The following is an 18,989-nucleotide window of genomic DNA, read 5'->3' as shown; positions in this document are numbered from 1 at the left end:
ACAGACTGTGCAATGATCACCTAGGTTGGCAGGTTCTGGGCACTACCAGGGACCTCAGTGAGGAGCGCAGGGGCTGGGGAGATGGACCAGGGCCAGAGTGAGGGGCCCGTGAGCTGGCTGAGGAGTTGGGACCTCATTCTGGAGACAGCAGGGGGACAGCTGGAGCGTTCTAGGTAGAAAGCTGAGATAAGCCTTTTAGAAGGATCACTGTGGCTACAAAGTAAAGAGTGAATTGAGTGTGAAACATGGAAGGAAGGGGGCCAGATGCAGGAGAGGGGGATAGGGGTCTGAACCACGGGAGGGGCAGTGGGGGTCCTGACCTGTTGATATAACTCAGCCAGAAACGTACGCTATCTAATGTTGCAACTGGCAGGAGCAGCCTGATTGTAGATGAGAGCCCATCTCTGTTGGGCTTCGTGAAGTATTCAAATCAGCATCCAGGCTGCCACTGCTGCCTAGGTGGGACCCTAGTGGGGAGCACTGATGTGGCCAAGCCCCACACTCATTTACAGATGAGGCGAGGAAAGCTCAGAGCTGTCAAGTGGCCCAAGCATGAGAAGCTGAGCCAGGACTGGAATTTGTGTCTCCTGATTTCCGTCTCGTGTATTCTCCCAGCCATCTGGTGGATGCTCATTTTATGCCAGGCATTGTGCACCCTACACGACGCATCACAACACGGCGCAAAAGCCATTGAGGAAATGCAGTGAGTTTTTTGAAAAAGTAAATAATATAGACTTGCCAGAAACAAATTATGCCAAATTAACTTGCTTTTCTTCCCTACATCAGAGTAAAAGCCTTAGTGGTTAAAGAAAACACAACAGACTTAATACCTGTTGACATAAATAAACATTTGATATGGTTCCTTGTGACACACTCAAGGGAAATGTAGATCAAAGACCAGTGTGGTTGCCAGGGAAAAAAATCAATACAGTCAAGTCATCGTTACTGTAGGCAGCACACGGCTGGGAGAGATGTCAGAGGTCCTACAGGGACAGTAATGAATCAACACTGTTTTCGGATTCTTGGGAGTAGGATGGACAGCTGAGGGAGTGTGGTGGTTGGAATCAGAAAGATGAGAGTTGGAAGGAAGAACTGGGAATAGACACACGTAAGTGAAGAAGAAAAGCAGATCAAAGAGAGTGGGTGGACCTGGGGGTGGGGAGAAGGGCAGGAAGTAGCTCCTGGTGAGGAACACCGTGCGAGCGCAGCAAGACAGGAGCCCCAGCAGAGACTGAATGAGAGCTGCCTGCCCCGTGCTCGGTCCTGGTGATTCAGGAGAGGTGTATGCATGCATTTACACATGCACACATATGTGTGCTCGCATGCATCCACGTTCACGTGTATCTACATTCTTAGATGTGTCCACACCTCCGACACTCACACCTCCATCTCCTACACTGTGAACTTGGAGTGAGCCTCTCCGCCGGTTTCTGAGCTACGGGAATGTGTGTTGACATCCCACTGCCTGGAGCGGTGCTTGGGTGAGAACTTACAGCCACCCCTCAGTGCTTCCTTTTGGCAGTTTCCCAAGAGCCTCCCAGCTCTTGATGAACCTTCTGGTGTAATGCTTAAATGTCTCTATCAGCAAGGATGGAACAGGGAGTGCCCCAGCGCTGAGTAAAACTGAGCATGGGAGGTCTGCAGGGAAGACTGGGTGTGCAAAGATGTCCGGTCAGAAACCTTGTTACGCCGTGGGGAAAACAATGGAGAACGGCAGGACTTTGATGCTCTTCCTTCACTTAACTGCCTTGAGAAGCATAGGATCCTCTGGGGTTAATAACCAAGTGCTCACTCTCCAGCGAAGGCTAATGTGCTGAATGATCACTGGAGAATGTTTTCCTCCCTGGTGGTTTTTGAGCACGAGCCTGCTGCAAGCAAGGCAGTGTTCGAGGGGTACGGGACTGAGCAGGAGCCCCTTCTGGCCCCAAGGGGGGTTACCTAGAAGGAGAACATATGCACACCATGTGGGGAGTGACAGCCTCCCCCAAGGGGCTGCTCGGGCAGAGGCAGAGAGCCCAGTGCAGGAGAGGTGCTGAGGGAACGAGGAAAGAATGGTTTGTTTCTCTGTTTACTTTTGGCTCTGAGAGTGAGGGAAGGCACCAGGGAGAAGGTGGCACTTGATCTGGGATGGCAGGATTTCAGAGGTGAAACCAGTCTGAAACGAAATGCCACATCACCATGCATATCTCATTAGAAGTAAAAGGAACCAGGCAGGGAGCCCTAGATTTGTTTTCCGGAGAGGTGAAAAGGAGAACTTGCTCTAAAATGTTGGAAAACAGCCCCTAAGGGCAGGGGGGGGGGGGCGGCGGAAAGGAGGAATTGAGACAATTCCATTCAGAAGGGCCTGGGAACCAGCATGTCTTATAAATCCATCACAAATAGACACTACGCTACCATGTTTATTCCTCCCAACAGCCCTGGGGTCCTGCCGGGTGGGTACTGCCACTTTCATTTTGTAAGCGAGGCTCAGGGAATCTAAGAGATATGTTCAAGGTCACACAGCCAGTAGGTGGTGGAGCTGTGACTGGCAGCTTGGCCAATGGCTCCAAAGCCCTTGACCTTCCCACTGCACTTCACACCCCTCTGGAAGGGAGACAGAAGTAGCCTGGATGGGGACTTCCCTGGTGGCGCTGTGGTTAAGAATACACCTGCCAATGCAGGGGACATGGGTTCGATCCCTGGTCCGCGAAGATCCCACAGGCCGCGGAGCAAATAAGCCCGTGCACCACAACTACTGAGCCTGCGCTGTAGAGCCCACGTGCCACAAATCCTGAGCCTGTGTGCCACAACTACTGAAGCCCGCGTGCCTAGAGCCCGTGCTCCACAACAAGAGAAGCCACCGCAATGAGAAGCCCGCGCACCGCAACGAAGAGTAGCCCCTGCTCTCCACAACTAGAGAAAGCCCATGTGCAGCAACGAAGACGCAACACAGCCAAAAATAAATTAATTAATTTAAAAAAAAAGAAGTAGCCTGGATGAACTGGATGAAGGCTTTCAGGTGTGAGAAGAACCATCAAACAGCAAGTTTTCCCCCTAAAAGGGAAAACTGAGGGAGCAGCTTTAACAGCAAAAGCGCTATAGGTTAGATATCAGAAAGGACTTCCTCTTTGTGAAAGCTGGTAAGTGAAGGACGGGATCAACAGCAGGCCAATGTTCAGAGACTAGCCAGCCTCCCTTAGGTCAGGTTCCCCCGTGGGTAGCTGCAGAAAGCTCACGTCTTTTACCAGATCCCCTCTTTCTGTTATTTCCAGACCCCCCAGGAATGTTTACAAGGTCACAAATCTCTCCATTGCTGCTTCTCCCCTCTAGCTCTGGACCATTGCCAGGGCTTGTCTGCTGGTCCCCTCTCACCACCTCATAACTGCTGCTGCCGCCCAGGCTCTGGACCCTCCAAAGGCTGCTGCTGGGGAGAATGTGAGGGTCAGGGTCAGTGGCAGCCTGGCTGCTTACTGGCGCGCGACTTTGGGCATATTACTCAACATCTGTGCCTCAGTCACCTCATCTGCTAAATGAGAACATAGTGCCTCTGTCGTAGGGTTGTTACGCAGATTAATTAATACCTGTTAAGCATATAGAATGGGGGTTGGTGAACTATGGCCCATGGGCCAAATCCAGTCCACCACCTGTTTTTGTGAATAAAATCTTCTTGGAACACGGCTACACTCACCTGTTTACATATTCTCTATGGCTGCCTTTTTTTTTTTTTTTTTAAACAAAAGCAGAGTTGGGTAGTAGTGACAGAGATCATACAGCTCACAAAGCCTAAAATATTTGCTATCTGGCCTTTTGTAGAAAATGTTAGCCAACCTTTGATATAGAACGATGCCTGGCATGTAGTAAGTGCTCATTAAATGGTAGCTTTAAGAAAAACAACAACTCACGAGGCTTTGGAGTTTAATAAAATTTGACTGAGGTCCCAGGGTGACGCAGGCAACTACAGCCTAAGAGGAAAGTCAGATGTCTCTGTCATCAGTACTCCCCGAAGGCAATGATCGTCCCTGTCCCTGGGGGTTTCCTACCATCAGGTTGTACGCACCAGTCTTGCTCTCCTGGCCTGGAGACCTGACTGTGTTTCCCCTCCCCTGAGGTTAGGCCTCCATTCCTCTTTCCTGCCCCAGGATGACTGACAGAGAGAGCACCTCATTCTTTCTAGAAGAACACCCTCTGCAATGTGTGATCTGCTCTTTCCTTCTGCGTGGCCCAGCCGAGACAATCACAATAGTCCAGGGCTTCTCAGCCTCTGCACTGTTGACATTTGGGGCAGGATAATTCTTTGTCTGGGGGCTGTCCTGTGCCCTGTGCGATGTTTAGCAGCATCCCTGGCCAGCCATCTACCCACTGAATGTCAGCAGCATTCCCCCTTATGACACCAAAAATGTCTCCACAGACGTTGCCAAACATCCCGAGGGGACAAAAATCACTCCTGAGCACCACTGGCTTAGTCTGAAATAACACCACAGGTGAGGCAACAACCTTCCAGTCCAGGACAGCTAAATCCATTATTTTAGAAAGGCAGTGCTCTTCGCAAGGGCACAGACCAGTTAAAGACGCACCCTATTTGGATCACTGGATCACTAGACAGAACGCTTGGCACCTCAGCCTGAAACGCCAGCACTTGGACTGTTACAGCCGGGGCTGAGCTTTCACAGAAACGCTGGGTAGTTACCTGCCTCAAGTCTGGGTCACTAAGAGGGCTTATCCAAGTGCTCTGTCCTGCAACAGGGGGAGTGGGACAAAGTTTTGGTCCCTCCCCCAGAATGCAGAAAATGCTTATGGACCTCCCCAGCTGCCCTGCCCCTTCCCACATGAAGATTTTCCATCCTCGTCCGTTTTTTACATTCTACTCCCCCTCAAGTGACAGGAAGAAACTGCTAGCAGCTTTAAAATAACAGTCTATTCACTGATTCACTTATTCTTTTGACCAATCCTTAATGATTCCCTTTGTGGGCTGGTCACTGGGGATCAGAGACAAGCAGGACACAGCCCCTGCCTTCCATGCACTGAGGGTTGAGCGGCAAGCAGGTGTGTAAACAGGTAATGACAACGGAACAGATTAAGTCTTGTGATAACGTACACTGACCCTGGGGACACAAAGGTGGGGCAGAATTCCTACATTTGGGGGTGACGGTGGCTGTCAGGCTTCCCTGAAGAGCTGATTCTTGAAAGATAAAGGAGTTAGCAGGGCAAGGAGAGTGCGTGTATGTTTACGTGCATGGTGGTGTGTGTTTTAGGGATGAAAATGGCATTCCGCTGCAGGCGGCAGAGCTCCGAAACCAGACGAGAGTGTGGGATGCAATCAGAGAATCAGGATGGCAGCAGCTCAGTGTCTGAGAAGTGGTAGGGAAAAGATTCTCCCTGCGTCTGTGAGCAGAGGCTCCGACAGCTTTCGTTCCAGACTATCTTTTCAAAGATGTTTATGTAGCAAGTCATCTTGTATAGATAAGGCAGTGTCTCCTTCCAGGGCAGAGAGCAGATCTGTTTGCTGTCCAGTAAAATCATGTCTCTCTTGGAGGCAAAGGTTGGGCAAGTTTGCTAACCACCCCCCTTTACACGCTGGGGTTTCCTAAGCTGAGAGGGACGCTCCTTATGCAGAGCAGCTTGCAAGTGGAGGCGTTACAAGGCCCTGGTTACATCACCCTATGGAACTGGGGCTTGAGAAACAGCTGCAAATGTCACTCTGCTATCCCTGTGAGTATTAAACTGTCCGTCTCTGACTCAGCAGTCTCGTGTCTTTACCAGCATCCGTGAAACTGTGGCAGGCTAACTTGTTAGTCAGGGTGAAGTCTTAAGACTCCCACCCCCACTTTGTGACACACGGTAGTAGGGGAAGCAAAGCCTAGAGAGGGGGGTGGGATCATGACGGGCTTGTGGGCTGCACTCCAGACCTTGGGATTAAGCCTGAAGGCCTGAGGAGCCACTGAAGAACTTTCAGCAGAGAAACGTCTGGATCTGGATCTAGCGTAGGGAGTGGAGGGCTGGAGAAGCAAGGCCAGTGAGGCCTACAGACATGGAGCTATGCATCTGAACAGGGCTATGCCAGTAGGGGCAGATGAAGGCCAAGTTTAAAAGAAACTTAATTTGGTCCTTGATAGCTTTTCTTCCTGAACTGGGAGTCAATCCGGATAATTCACTAAATTTATTTGTGGCATCTCTTTAGACCTTTCCTGCTCTTGACATTTCTGAAGCATACAGACTAGATATCACATAGCATTCCTTCCATTTGGGTTTGTCTGAGGGTTTCTCATGAGATTCAGGTTGTCCATTTTGGCGCGAAGAATACAGTATATACAGAAGTATATACTGTTATTATATATTATATATGTATACACACATATCTCTATACACACATATATTCACAATGGAATATTACTCAGCCATAAAAAAGAATGAAATAATGCCATTTGCAGCAACATGGATGGACCTAGAGATTATCATACTAAATAAAGTAAGTCAGACAGAAAGACATGTATCGTATGATATCACTTATATGTGGAATCTTCAAAAAAATGATACAAATGAACTTATTTACAAAATAGAAATGGACTCAGAGACATAGAAAACAAACTTATGGTTACCAAAGGGAAAAAAGGGGGAGGGAGGGATAAATTAGGAATTTGGGATTAACAGAAACACACTACTATATATAAAATAAACAACAAAGTCCTACTGTATAAAACAGGGAACTATACTCAATATCTTGTAATAACCTATAATGGGAAAGAATCTGAAAAAGAATATATATGTATACACACACACGTATACATATACATACACGTATACATACACACACCCACACATATACACATACACAGCCACGTATACGTATACACACACACGTCTCCGTACACACCCACGTCTATGTACACACACACACGTCTCCGTACACACCCACATCTACATATACAGACACACGTCTATGTATACACACACGTATACATATATACACACACGTATACATATATACATACACACATACATAACTGAATCATTCTGCTGTACACCTGACTCTAACACAACACTGTAAATCAACTATACTTCAATTTTTAAAAAAAAGATTAAAAATAAAGAAAAAATATCGTCCTAAAAAAAAGACTCCTAAAAGAGTAAAATTGTTACATCTCTGTGCCTAAAAATGGGGCCAAAGGAAAGGAAGGAGTGGAGTGTGATTCCCAGCCTTTGGGGGGTGGGCGGTTCTATCAGCTGAGATAGAGAACCTCGAAGGAGGTGGAGGAGGTTTTGGAAGGAGGAGGGTGACAGAGGAAAGGATGGTAGGTTTGGTTATTTTTCAAATTATTTGTTTGCTCGTCTGCCTCCCCCTCCAGCCACGTCTGATTTCAGGAACCCATGGAGCATCCAATGGGGGTGGCCAGTAGGCAATGGGTCTGGAGCTCAGGAGGAAACCCCGCCAGGGCAGAGGTGGTGCTGAAGCCACGGGAGGGGATAAGGTCACCCCAGGGGAGTGTAAATGAGAGAGAAAGAGAAGAGCCAAAAGGACAAAACCACAGGGAGAGCTGACATTAAGGGCAGGTAGCTACAGAGAGCTGAGAAGGGGCAGGAGAAATGGGAAGATAACTCAGACAAAGCAGTATCCCCCAGAAACCAGAGAGGAGAGGTTCAGAAATGGGGTGGGGTAGGTGGGGAGGCACTGGGGCCAAGGGCTGCAAGACAAATGAGGGCTGAAGAGTCTATTTGAATCCAGCGGGATGTGGGCCTGGAAGCAGTGAGATCTGAGCAGGAAGTGGAGATGCAGAAGTGACCGGACGATGTTTGGTTGCAAAGAGGGGGTGAGGAATCAGAGCAGGAGGGAAGGGGAGGTTCTCGTCCTAGTAAATAGATATCAAAGTCCACAACTAAATAGCTTGTTCAGGGCCGCATCCAACTTAGATATGCAGGACGGCCCCTGACCTGTTGTCTAGCCACCCCATCCAGTCTCGGGTCCTCACTGACAGCCTCACACGTTTCACAAAGATGAGTGCTGAGAAGGTGGATGGGGGAGCAAGGGAGAGAAGAGCAGCTTTTTGGCAGCAGAGTCAGTCTCTCTCTCTCTCTCTCTCTGCCAGGGAAGCAGCGGGTCACTAGGGCAGCCTCTGCTCACATTATTTGCTCTCCCATCAGTTTCCTTTTGCTGCCAGGGAACATTGCTTCATCACCTTGCATGGAACACGCCTTTATTATCATGATTATTTGAAGTTTTCTCTCTTCATTCAGAAGCTTGTTACAAATACTAGCCTCATTGTCCCCCAGACCCTCGTCTCCAGGAAACCAGGCTGTATTATCTCCAGCTTCCTTTCGTGCCAGCTCTGTTGACAGTTTACTTTCTAAAACCCACACAAGAGGAACGTGAATGCTTTATTTCAGTCAACAGCTATTTTATAGCAGAGAATAGCAAGTTAACTGCAGTCAAATATTTAAAATACAGCAAAAAGCAATCCTATGAAATAAGAAACACGTGTGATACATCCATACAATGGGATACTCTTCAGCCATAAAAAAGGAATGAAGTACTGATACATGCTACATCATAGATGAACCTTGAAAACATTATACTGTGTGAAAGAAGCCAGACACCAATTGTGTGATTCCATTTATCAGAAATACCCAGAAGAGACAAACCTATAGAGACAGCAGGTAGATTAGTGGTTGCCAAGGGCTGGGGGGAGGAGGGGAAATGACTGCTTAGTGAGTGTGGCGTTTCCTTTGGGATGATGCAAATGTCCCGGAACTAAACAGTGGTGACAGTTGTACAACACTGTGAATATACTAAATGTAATTAATGGTAAATTTATGTTATATATATTCTGCCACAATAAAAAATTAATTACTTTGGAAAAAAGAAACCCTACCTTGACACCAGAGAGCAAAAAGCCCTGGCTCCAGCCCCAACGGTGTCGATGTAATGAAGGCTTTCTATCAGCGGCTCTTAACTTCGGCCGCACATCAGAATCACCTGAGCAGCTTCTTAAAGCCTCCTGTCTCTGGACACCACCCAAGACCCATTAAACCTGATCTCTGGGGTGGGGGCCAGGGGCAAACTTAGAAGCTCTAGGAAGCTCCAGTGTGCAGTTAGGGATGAGAAATACTGTGCTAGACCAGTGGTCCTCAGAGTGTGGTCCCCAGACCAGCAGTACCAGCATCACCTGGGAATTTGGTTAGAAAGGCACATTCTGGGACTGCACCCCAAACCTTTTTTTTTTTTTTTTTTTTTTTTTTTTGCCATACGCGGGCCTCTCACTGCTGTGGCCTCTCCTGTTGCGCAGCACAGGCTCCGGACGCGCAGGCTCAGCGGCCATGGCTCACGGGCCCAGACACTCTGCTGCATGTGGGATCCTCCTGGACCGGGACACGAGCCTGCGTCCCCTGCATCGGCAGGCGGACTCTCAACCACTGAGCCACCAGGGAAGCCCACAAACCTTCTGAATTAGTAACCCTGAGAGTGTTTTAACAAGAAATTTGTGTTTTAACAAGTCCTCCAGGGGATTCTGATACACACCAAAGTCTGACACCAACTGTTCTGAGTCTAGACCAAGTAAGATACAGAGACTTTTCCTCAACCAATGAGTGTTTACTGAGCGTCTACTCTAAGTTTGCTTCTGTGATAGATGTGAAAATACACAAAGTCACCTCAGGTCTCCTCAAACATCTAGTTGGTTAGATTCCTGGGAAAGAAGTTGTATGTTAAAATGAGCTGAGCTTTTTTATGGCTGAACAGTGTTCCACTGTAGGCGTATACCACATTTTATTTATCCCTTCATGTCTTGATGGGCACATGAGTTATTTCCACCTTTCGGCTATTACGAGTAATTCTGCTATGAACATTGGTGTACAAGTATCTGTTTGAGTCTCTGCTTTCAATTCCTTTGAGTATATGCCTCAAAATTCTACTCTACGAGTAGAATTGTCAGGTCATACGACAATGCTATGTTTAACTTTTTAAGGAATCACCAAAGTGTTTTCCACAGCGGCTGCACCACCAGGAATGTTCGTTTGGGATGATGGAAAGAGTTCTGGAAAGGGCTAGTGATGATGTTTGCACAACAGTGTGACTGTAATTAACACCACCGAATGCACTTTAAAATGGTTAAAAATGGTAAATTTTATGTTATGTATATTTTACCACACACACACACACACACACACGCACACACACACACACACACACACACACACAAAACATTAAAGACATGAAATGAGCCATGAAAACAGATTTAGAAAAGGAAGTTATGTTCCTAATGGTCAACATTGAAGAAAAATGACCTCAAACACCATAATTATGTTTCCATAATTACACATATAACAGTGCATTAAAAAGATGGTGTCTGCAGTTCGTACTATTCAGAGGTGGTCTTTGCCTGAGCTTGGAGAAAGAATATTCTTAATATTCTTTTTTTAGGAGGGTAGGGCAGGATGTCGGGTTCTTCTGGGGACTTCGTGTGCTTACATCGACCAAAATTCCTTTGTGAACAAGTCAAAGAAGATCAAAGAGAATAACATGTACTGAGCACTGACAGGTGATGGGCCTGGCTTGGTTTCCCTACTGGGGTTAGGCCGTTACCACCTTAGCAACTTGTCTAACCTATTAGTGGCCTGTTGTTGTTCAGGAACCCTTTGCTGAGCACGTTGATGTGCAGGCTCAGTGGGAGGAGTCAGGGATACAGGAGTGAATGGGACGAGCTGAGAGCCCAGTGAGGTGCTTCCCAACCGTCAGCGTCAGCGAGCGCTGAGTCACCCACTGGGCTCGTTCAATGAAATGACAGATGCCGGGCACCACCCCCAGAGTGTCTGGGTCAGGGTGTCTGGGGGTGGGGGGGGGGCCCAAGAATCTGCATTTCTAACAGGCTCCTAGGTGATGATGGTGGTGGTGATGCTTGTCCAGGGACCACGCTTTGAGAACCACTGGTCTACTGGGTAGAAAGTATAAAATGTTATTTTGATAAGTGTAGGTGCCTCTAGGAAAGAGAAGTGTAAAGGGCTCCACAGGAGCATCGAGGGTGGGGAAACACTTGGCCCTGCCTTTTGGGGGAGTGAGAGGGGCAGGGAGAGGGTGTTTCTGGGAGCTGGGATGCAGCTTGGTGTGTCTCAGCATTGCTGCAATAAAAAGGGGAGGGGAGAGCAGGCTCAGAGGAGTCCAAAGAGGTGGGCAGAGCTTCGCCACAACGAACGCTCTCTAAGGCAACAGGACCTAAGAGGGTGCCAGAGATGCAGGAGCAAAAGCAAACAGTTGTCACCATTTATCTTTGGCATCCTGGAAACCTCACTCTCCTCCCTATAAAAGCCTTTCCTCCAGAAAGGACCTGACAAATGCCTGGAAGCCAAAGGGTAAATGACCGCAAAGCCTTTTCTTCTAGCTACACCCATACCTCCCCTCTCCTCTCCACCCCAGCAATATTGGAAGGGGATTACTGGAGGGGGAGGGGCCCTCTACGTATGGCAAGATGGAGGGGAAGGACTTCGCAAGGTTTAGCAGAGAGCTGAGCTGGCGGCCCCAGTCCTGCAGCTCACCTCTTCTCGCTCCCCAGCCTGCACTACGGGCCCCACTGCCATGGCTAAAGCAGAAAGGATGCCAAAGAGTGGCTTGGGAGGAATTTACCCTTTCCCAGTCTCCTCCCTCTCAAGTCGACCCAAACAAATATTGAAATAATAAAGAGAAAAGTTTGATATAAAGTATGGCTTAACAGCATCTTTAGAAAACATTCCTATTTTTCTTGATCTGTAACAGTAAAAACCAAGGAAGCAGAATGGGCCTGCTATGGCAGTCCAGCTTTAAGCTTTGTAAATAGTAAGTAACACTGACTCTCCAGCCCTTGCTCTGCCCTGTCTCTGATTCACTTGTAATATTAACAAAGAAAAGGCTTCAACGCCAGTTTGGTTCCTTGACCCCTGTTTGTTTATAATAAAACCATAAGACATCACCTGTCAATCATCAACCCACCCCTCTGCTAGCCTCCTCTCCTTCTGGGCAGGATCTCGGGCTTTATGGCCATGCCTCTCCACTTGACTGTCAGGGAAACAGGCAGAGTCAGCACAACGTGGCCCTGGGCTCAGGGGGCAAGAATCCAGCCAAGGCAGATGCTGTGGGAACCCCACACTACTGATCAGCTGAACCCACTGGACTTTTGTGGGAAGCCATGTGTCTTTTAATCAACTTCAGAAGTGAACTGCAGGAGCTGTCAAATATATATAAAACATATTTTAACAATGTGACTTCTGCATCCTAACAACATCCTCAGAATGTGTGGCATTGAGATGGATTTAGAGAGGATACAGAGGCTGCCTTCCCTTCTGAATGGGGTCCTGTGGCTTAGCTGTGTTCTCTATGGCTCCAGCCACAGGACCACGAAGGATGGGTGACCCCCCAGAGAGAGCTGGGTCCCAGCCCCCTGAAAGGAGGACCTTTCTAACAGACGGAGTAGTGTACCTGAGCGGGTGCTGAATGACTCCCACTCAGCCTTGTTGTAGGGCAGCACCCAGCCTGGCCAGGGGGAAGCCAGATGAACCCTGGGTTCATTCTGAGTCTTTACATCACATACACATAAAATATACAAGCTCTCTGTTGCAGCAGGGTCTCTGAGTGCTCTGTGCACTCCCTTTGGAATGCCATTCCCCAGGTTTGACTCATGGTGGGCTCAGTCCCATCCTTTAAGTCTCAACTTTAATGGTGCCTCCTCTGAGAAGTCTGCCTGCACCACCCGGTCCATAGTGGTCCCCCCATTTTTCTCCATCATAGCCCTTGCTTATTTCCTTCATAGCATTGACTGCAGACTGGAATTATTTTACTTATGTATTGGTTTTCTTATCCGTAATTTATTATCAGGCTTTTCCACTGGAATGTAAGTTCCATGAGGACAGAGACCAGATCTGTTGTGTTCTCCACTGTATCTTCAATACTAAATACAGTGCCTGGCCCACAGAAGGCACATCTGTTGAAGAAATGAATGAATGAACTTCAAAACTAAATAGCACTCCAAGGAGGGTATTTAGCAATTTTCTCTTTTATTCAACATTTGAATATTCATTTTTAAATTGCAAATATAATCTATTTAATCGTGTATTCAAATCGTGTATTCACAATCTGTGATCATTTTCATATAAGTATACATGGCCAGACTGGGGGCATTTTTATTAGAGTCAGATCCCCTTACAAAACAAACCTTGGGGACTGACCAAAAGCTTTTTTCTTTTTTTTTTTTTTTGCGGTACGCGGGCCTCTCACTGTTGTGGCCTCTCCCGTTGCGGAGCACAGGCTCCGGACACGCAGGCTCAGCGGGCATGGCTCACGGGCCCAGCCGCTTCGCGGCATGTGGGATCTTCCCGGACCGGGGCACGAACCCGTGTCCCCTGCATCGGCAGGCGGACTCTCAACCACTGCGCTACCAGGGAAGCCCGACCAAAAGCTTTTATTATACGAAAACTTTGACTGTTGGTTAAAAAAAAGGTGTGTCAACATCTAGAATGTGTAAAACCTTGCCACTGTGGTTTTATCCATTGGGGCAAGTTTTGATCTGACTGCATTTCGGTAGCCAGTCTAAAGAGACAGGCCCTGGGGATGGTGGCCCAGGATGGGCTGCCTAGGCGTTCACATAGACACTGAGGGCTCTACCCCAAGAGTGTGGCTACCACAAATGTCAGGGGCGCCAGGTAGGTCTGAGGGACAGACTTAGGCCCCAAAAGGTAAACGTCATAATAGGATAATAATGAATACTGGTTTTTTTTTGTCCAGACTTGTCGGATATAGTCAAGTTACAAACAATATTTATTTTCACTAGAATTTTTGTTATTCTTAAGCACATAGGATGCAGTCAGTGAGAAAGAGTAATCAGTGAGAAACAGCAATCAAACTGTACCAGTAATTACATAGTTCTGATCTTCTAAGGAGCCCTATATGCTTTTATTATTACAATACATGCTGTAACGTATATGTCGTAAATGTATAAATATAAGAAATTGCTCAACCCATAAAGTGTTTTACTTACCCCATACCATGTGTGCAAACAGATTATAAAATAATAAAATTACCCTTCATTTACTTGCATGAATTGTTATTGCCCAAGGCAGTAGTGAGTCTCTACATATGTATGTACAGAGCAAATACACCCATGATGGAGAAAAATAAAAGGAGGACCTATAGATTAAAAGAAACTCAAGGGACATATTAACCAGTCATGATACATGGACCTTATTTGGACCCTGATCCAAACAAACTATTTCATAAATATATGAGACTATAGCACAGGGAACTACATTCAATATCTTATAATAACCTACAATGGAAAAGAATCTGAAAAAGATATATAGATATATATATATATAACTGAATCACTTTGCTATATACCTGACACATTGTAAATCAACTATACTTCAATTAAAAAATAGGGAAAAAAACCAAAAAAGATTTATGAGACAATTGGGAAAATTTGAATTTGCACTGGATATTTGATGACATTAAGAAACCATTGGGGGCTTCCCTGGTGGCACAGTGGTTGAGAATCTGCCTGCTAATGTGGGGGACACGGGTTCGAGCCCTGGTCTGGGAAGATCCCACATGCCACGGAGCAACTAGGCCCGTGGGCCACAACTACTGAGCCTGCGCGTCTGGAGCCTGTGCTCCGCAACAAGAGAGGCCGCGATAGTGAGAGGCCCGTGCACCGCGATGAAGAGTGGCCCCCGCTCCCCGCAACTAGAGAAAGCCCTCGCACAGAAACGAAGACCCAACACAGCAAAAATAAATAAAATAAATTAATAAACTCCTACCCCCAACAACAACAACAAAAAGAAACCACTGGGAGACACAAGAGGGAGGAGATATAGGGATATATGTATATGTATAGCTGATTCACTCTGTTATAAAGCAGAAACTAACACACCATTGTAAAGAAATTATACTCCAATAAAGATTTTTTAAAAAATTAAAAAAAAATCATTGTTAACAGTTTTTAGATGTGAAGATGATATTGTGGGTATTTTTACAGAGTTATTACCTATAATTATATATATGCATCCATAGATTTTCTTCAAAGGAATCCAGTGGAGGGGGAATGGATAGGGCGGGGGTATGGATGAAACTAGATTAGTCATGGAGAGACGGGTACACGGGGCCATGCTACTATGCTCTTTACTGTTGTACCTGCTTTGAAATTGTATTAAATTTTAAAACAAGACGTAAGGTGCAGTAAGAAAATAGCCAAATACAGGTTCACTTTAAAAATCACATTGACTCTTTTAGGCTCATGGGTGTACCTGGGCTGCATGCATCTCAGAATGTGAGAAACTGAGACTGTCTGTCATCCCACAGCCATCCTCTTCTCTGATCACCTCTGCAGGCCTGCTGAGTTCTAGGATTTCTGACTGGGTTTTTACTCTATGGGCTTCCTTTCCAGGAAGGCTTCAGTGTTCTGGTCTGATCCATTCAGCAAACACTTATGGAGTGCCTCCTTCAGCCCAGAGGTGATTTCTACCTCTGCTGGCTGGGTCCACCCTTCCCCCACTGTCTTCTAAGGGCCACACTCCATGAATCAGCCCCTCCTTCTCCTGAAACCATCCTTCCTTCTCTAGTCCCCTTTCCTTCTACGTGGAAGTGTGCTCAAGTCTCTTCATTAAAAAAATAAAAAATGCTTCTCGTCACCCTCATCTTCCTATAAACACCACACACACACACCCCCACACACCCTTCTCCCATCCCTTTATGGCTAGATTTCTGAAATGAGCTTAAGAAACCCTCCAAATCAATTCATTAAGTGTCTAGGAAATGCCACTATATGCTCAGACACGGGGGAGGGACGTGACAGAGTTCTAGGCTTCCAAAGGTCTTCAAAACTTACAGACAGAGTTCTAGTCTGGAACGGGTTTAGAGTAACAGTCACAGGTGAGATGGCTAAATGACAATTCAACGCACTGTACCATTGTAGGAAGCTGGGTAATCTGGCCTAGGAGTTCAAGGCAGGAAGAAAGTGCTGGAGTAGCTTGCCCAGGACTTGAGCTGGATTTTGGAGATGGACAAGATTTGGAAAGGTAGAGAGGAAAGGAGGCAGCATTGTAAGCAGATTTTTAGCATAAGAACATTTGTGAAGGTTGGTCTGAGGATGGCGGAGCTGGCCTGACCATGGGGGCGAACTGCGGTGGGTATGGCTGCGGTTCTGCTTTGTTTTATTGGGGGCGGGGGCAGGGCAGGGCGTGCTATGGAGAAAGGGAGTGGACGGATGGGTGGTACCACGGGAGCAGGGCTACACCTGGTTCTGGCTGCAACAGCAAAGGCTGGGGCGGGGACCCCGCGTGGAGCCTCTGCAGTGTGACCTGGTAAGGGCCTAACCGGGGTGGTGGTGGTGATGGTGGAAACTTGGGATGCCATGACCCACCCCGAGGGCAAAGGATGGGCTGAGCCAGCCTGGCTCTGAGATTTTGAGCCTTGGAAGAGCGGGGCCACTTGTCCTCTGACAAGGTTTAGCGCCATCAAATTGAGATCTAGGCCATAACACATCAACCAGCTTCACTATGTGGACCTTCTCCGAATCCTGAATTTTACAAACCACCATTAAAAAGATATGAAAACAACAAGGTCCTACTGTAAAGCACAGAGAACTATATTCAATATCCTGCGATAAACCGTAACAGAAAAGAATACGAAAAAGAATGTATAGATATGTGCATAACTGAATCACTTTGCTGTACAGCAGAAATTAATGCAACATTGTAAATCAACTATACTTCAATAAAAGAAATGTTTTTTTTAACTCTGAAATTCCTATTTTATTTTATTTTTTTAACATCTTTATTGGAGTATAATTGCTTTACAATGGTGTGTTAGTTTCTGCTTTATAACAAAGTGAGTCAGTTATACATATGTCCCCATATCTCTCCCCTCTTGCGTCTCCCTCCCTCCCACCCTCCCTATCCCACCCCTCTACGTGGTCACAAAGCACCGAGCTGATCTCCCTGTGCTATGTGGCTGCTTCCCACTAGCTGTCTATTTTACATTTGGTAGTGTATATATGTCCGTGCCACTCTCTCACTTCATCCCAGCTTACCCTTCCCCCTTCCCTTGTCCTCAAGCCCATTCTCTAGTAGGTCTGCATCTTTATTCCCATCTTGCCCCTAGGTTCTTCTGACCATTTTTTTTTCTTTTTTTTTTTTTAGATTCCATATATATGTGTTAGCATATAATATTTGTTTTTCTCTTTCTGACTTACTTCACTCTGTATGACAGTCTCTACGTCCATCCACCTCATTACAAATAACTCAGTTTCATTCCTTTTTATGGCTGAGTAATATTCCATTGTATATATGTGCCACATCTTCTTTATCCATTCATCTGTTGATGTACACTTAGGTTGCTTCCATGTCTTGGCTATTGTAAACAGAGCTGCAATGAACATTGTGGTACATGACTCTTTTTGAATTATGGTTTTCTCAGGGTATATGCCCAGTAGTGGGATTGCTGGGTCATATGGTAGTTCTATTTTTAGTTTTTTAAGGAACCTCCATACTGCTCTCCATAGTGGCTGTATCAACTTACATTCCCACCAGCAGTGCAAGAGGGTTCCCTTTTCTCCACACCCTCTCCAGCATTTATTGTTTGTAAAAAGAAATGTTTTAAAAAGATATGAGATAATTGGAAAATTTTGAATTCTGACTGGATTTAATAATATTAAGGAATTGTTAACCTTTTAAGTGTGGTAATGGTATTGTGCTTTCTTTCTAAGAGCCCTTATGTTTTAGAGACATACTGAAATATGTGCAGACGAAATATATTTGGATTTGTTTCAAAATTATCCAGGGATAGGGGAGAGCAGGTGTGGTAGAGATGAAGGTGGACAGGCTGTGGATTGTTAGTTGTCAAAGCTCAGGGATATGGGGTTCATTTTGCTCCTCCCTCTACGGTTGCACGCATTTGACATTTTCCCTGAAAGAAATTCTGGTCCTCGGGTAATGCAAGTCTTGTACTCTGGGCCTCAATAATGCCCAGCTGGAAAGCACGAGAGGCATTTTGAGCCGTGCCACGTTCATCTCTTGTTACAATTCAAAACAGAAATTTGGTCCACTTCTGTTTTGCCTCAAACAGAAAAATTCATGAACTGGAAAGAAATAATGCCTTGATTTTAGTTGGAAAAACAAACTGGGAGATACACATGATCTTCTTTATCATGATCACGCGAGGAATCTAATCCACGGAAGAAGCAAAGTCACAGCCCGAGAGAAAAGTCACATTTTGATGGTAGCTGGAAACAAATGCTTCTTTTGGAAGAGTCAGTCCCAGGAGAGGTTTTCTGGCAGCAGAGTGCTTGGCATGAGTGTGAAAGCTGAGAACAAGTTGAAAAATTACAGCCTGGGCAGTAGCTGCCAGCGAAAAGAAAGTGCAGTGTTAGATCAGCAATGACGTTGCTCACACAGAGGCTGCAGGGCAGAAGGGAGCCTGCTGCCTACGTGCCTGATACTGGGTGTCCTGGTGCCCAGCCACATGGCACCTCCCTCTCTCACTCACAAGCCACAGAGATCAGAGGCTGCTCTGACAACGTCTCTAGCCATGTAAGCAGGGGACACAGCCATCACACGCTGGCAGAGAGTCCCGTGAACTGCAATGAAACTCCATACTCAGCAGATCGTCTCCCAGGCTACCGGCCAGCAACCGGATTTCTTTTTCAATGAGCGGCCCCAAACAGAACAAAACCTCACGCAGGTACACTAGAAAGCTAGGAGGGTAACTTTTGAACCTGAGCAAGTAACATCATTTTCCTTTACTTTTTATAGGAAAAAGAAAATTATGTGGGGGAATAGAGAGAAACTAGGGGGTTTAATATAGGTGCATGCTTCCCTGGAGAGGAACAAGCAGAAAATTAGTAAGAGAATCCAGCTCAGGAAACATGTGAGGGCCTGCTCTATGCCAGGCATTGTGGACAAGGCAGGGGTGAATGAGACATGGTCCCTGCCTTCAAGGAGGTCATGGGAGAAGGAGGATACGAGCGTGCACGAAATCTCCTGGATAAATAATGAAATAGAAG

General features: G+C 46.4%; 2 protein-coding genes across 8 annotated transcripts in view; one reads left to right on the top strand and one right to left on the bottom strand.

The window, feature by feature from the left end:
• The window catches only part of APH1B (aph-1 homolog B, gamma-secretase subunit), a 120,957-nt gene that overhangs the window by 20,540 nt on the left and 81,428 nt on the right, over positions 1-18,989 (bottom strand). The gene's annotated exons all lie outside the window — the stretch shown is intronic.
• The window catches only part of CA12 (carbonic anhydrase 12), a 62,958-nt gene that overhangs the window by 17,928 nt on the left and 26,041 nt on the right, over positions 1-18,989 (top strand). The gene's annotated exons all lie outside the window — the stretch shown is intronic.

This window comes from Tursiops truncatus, chromosome 2 (genome assembly GCF_011762595.2).
Source record: "Tursiops truncatus isolate mTurTru1 chromosome 2, mTurTru1.mat.Y, whole genome shotgun sequence".
NCBI classification, from domain to species: domain Eukaryota; kingdom Metazoa; phylum Chordata; class Mammalia; order Artiodactyla; family Delphinidae; genus Tursiops; species Tursiops truncatus.
Note: the sequence above shows the minus strand (reverse complement) of the source record. Positions and strands in the feature narration are given on the sequence as shown.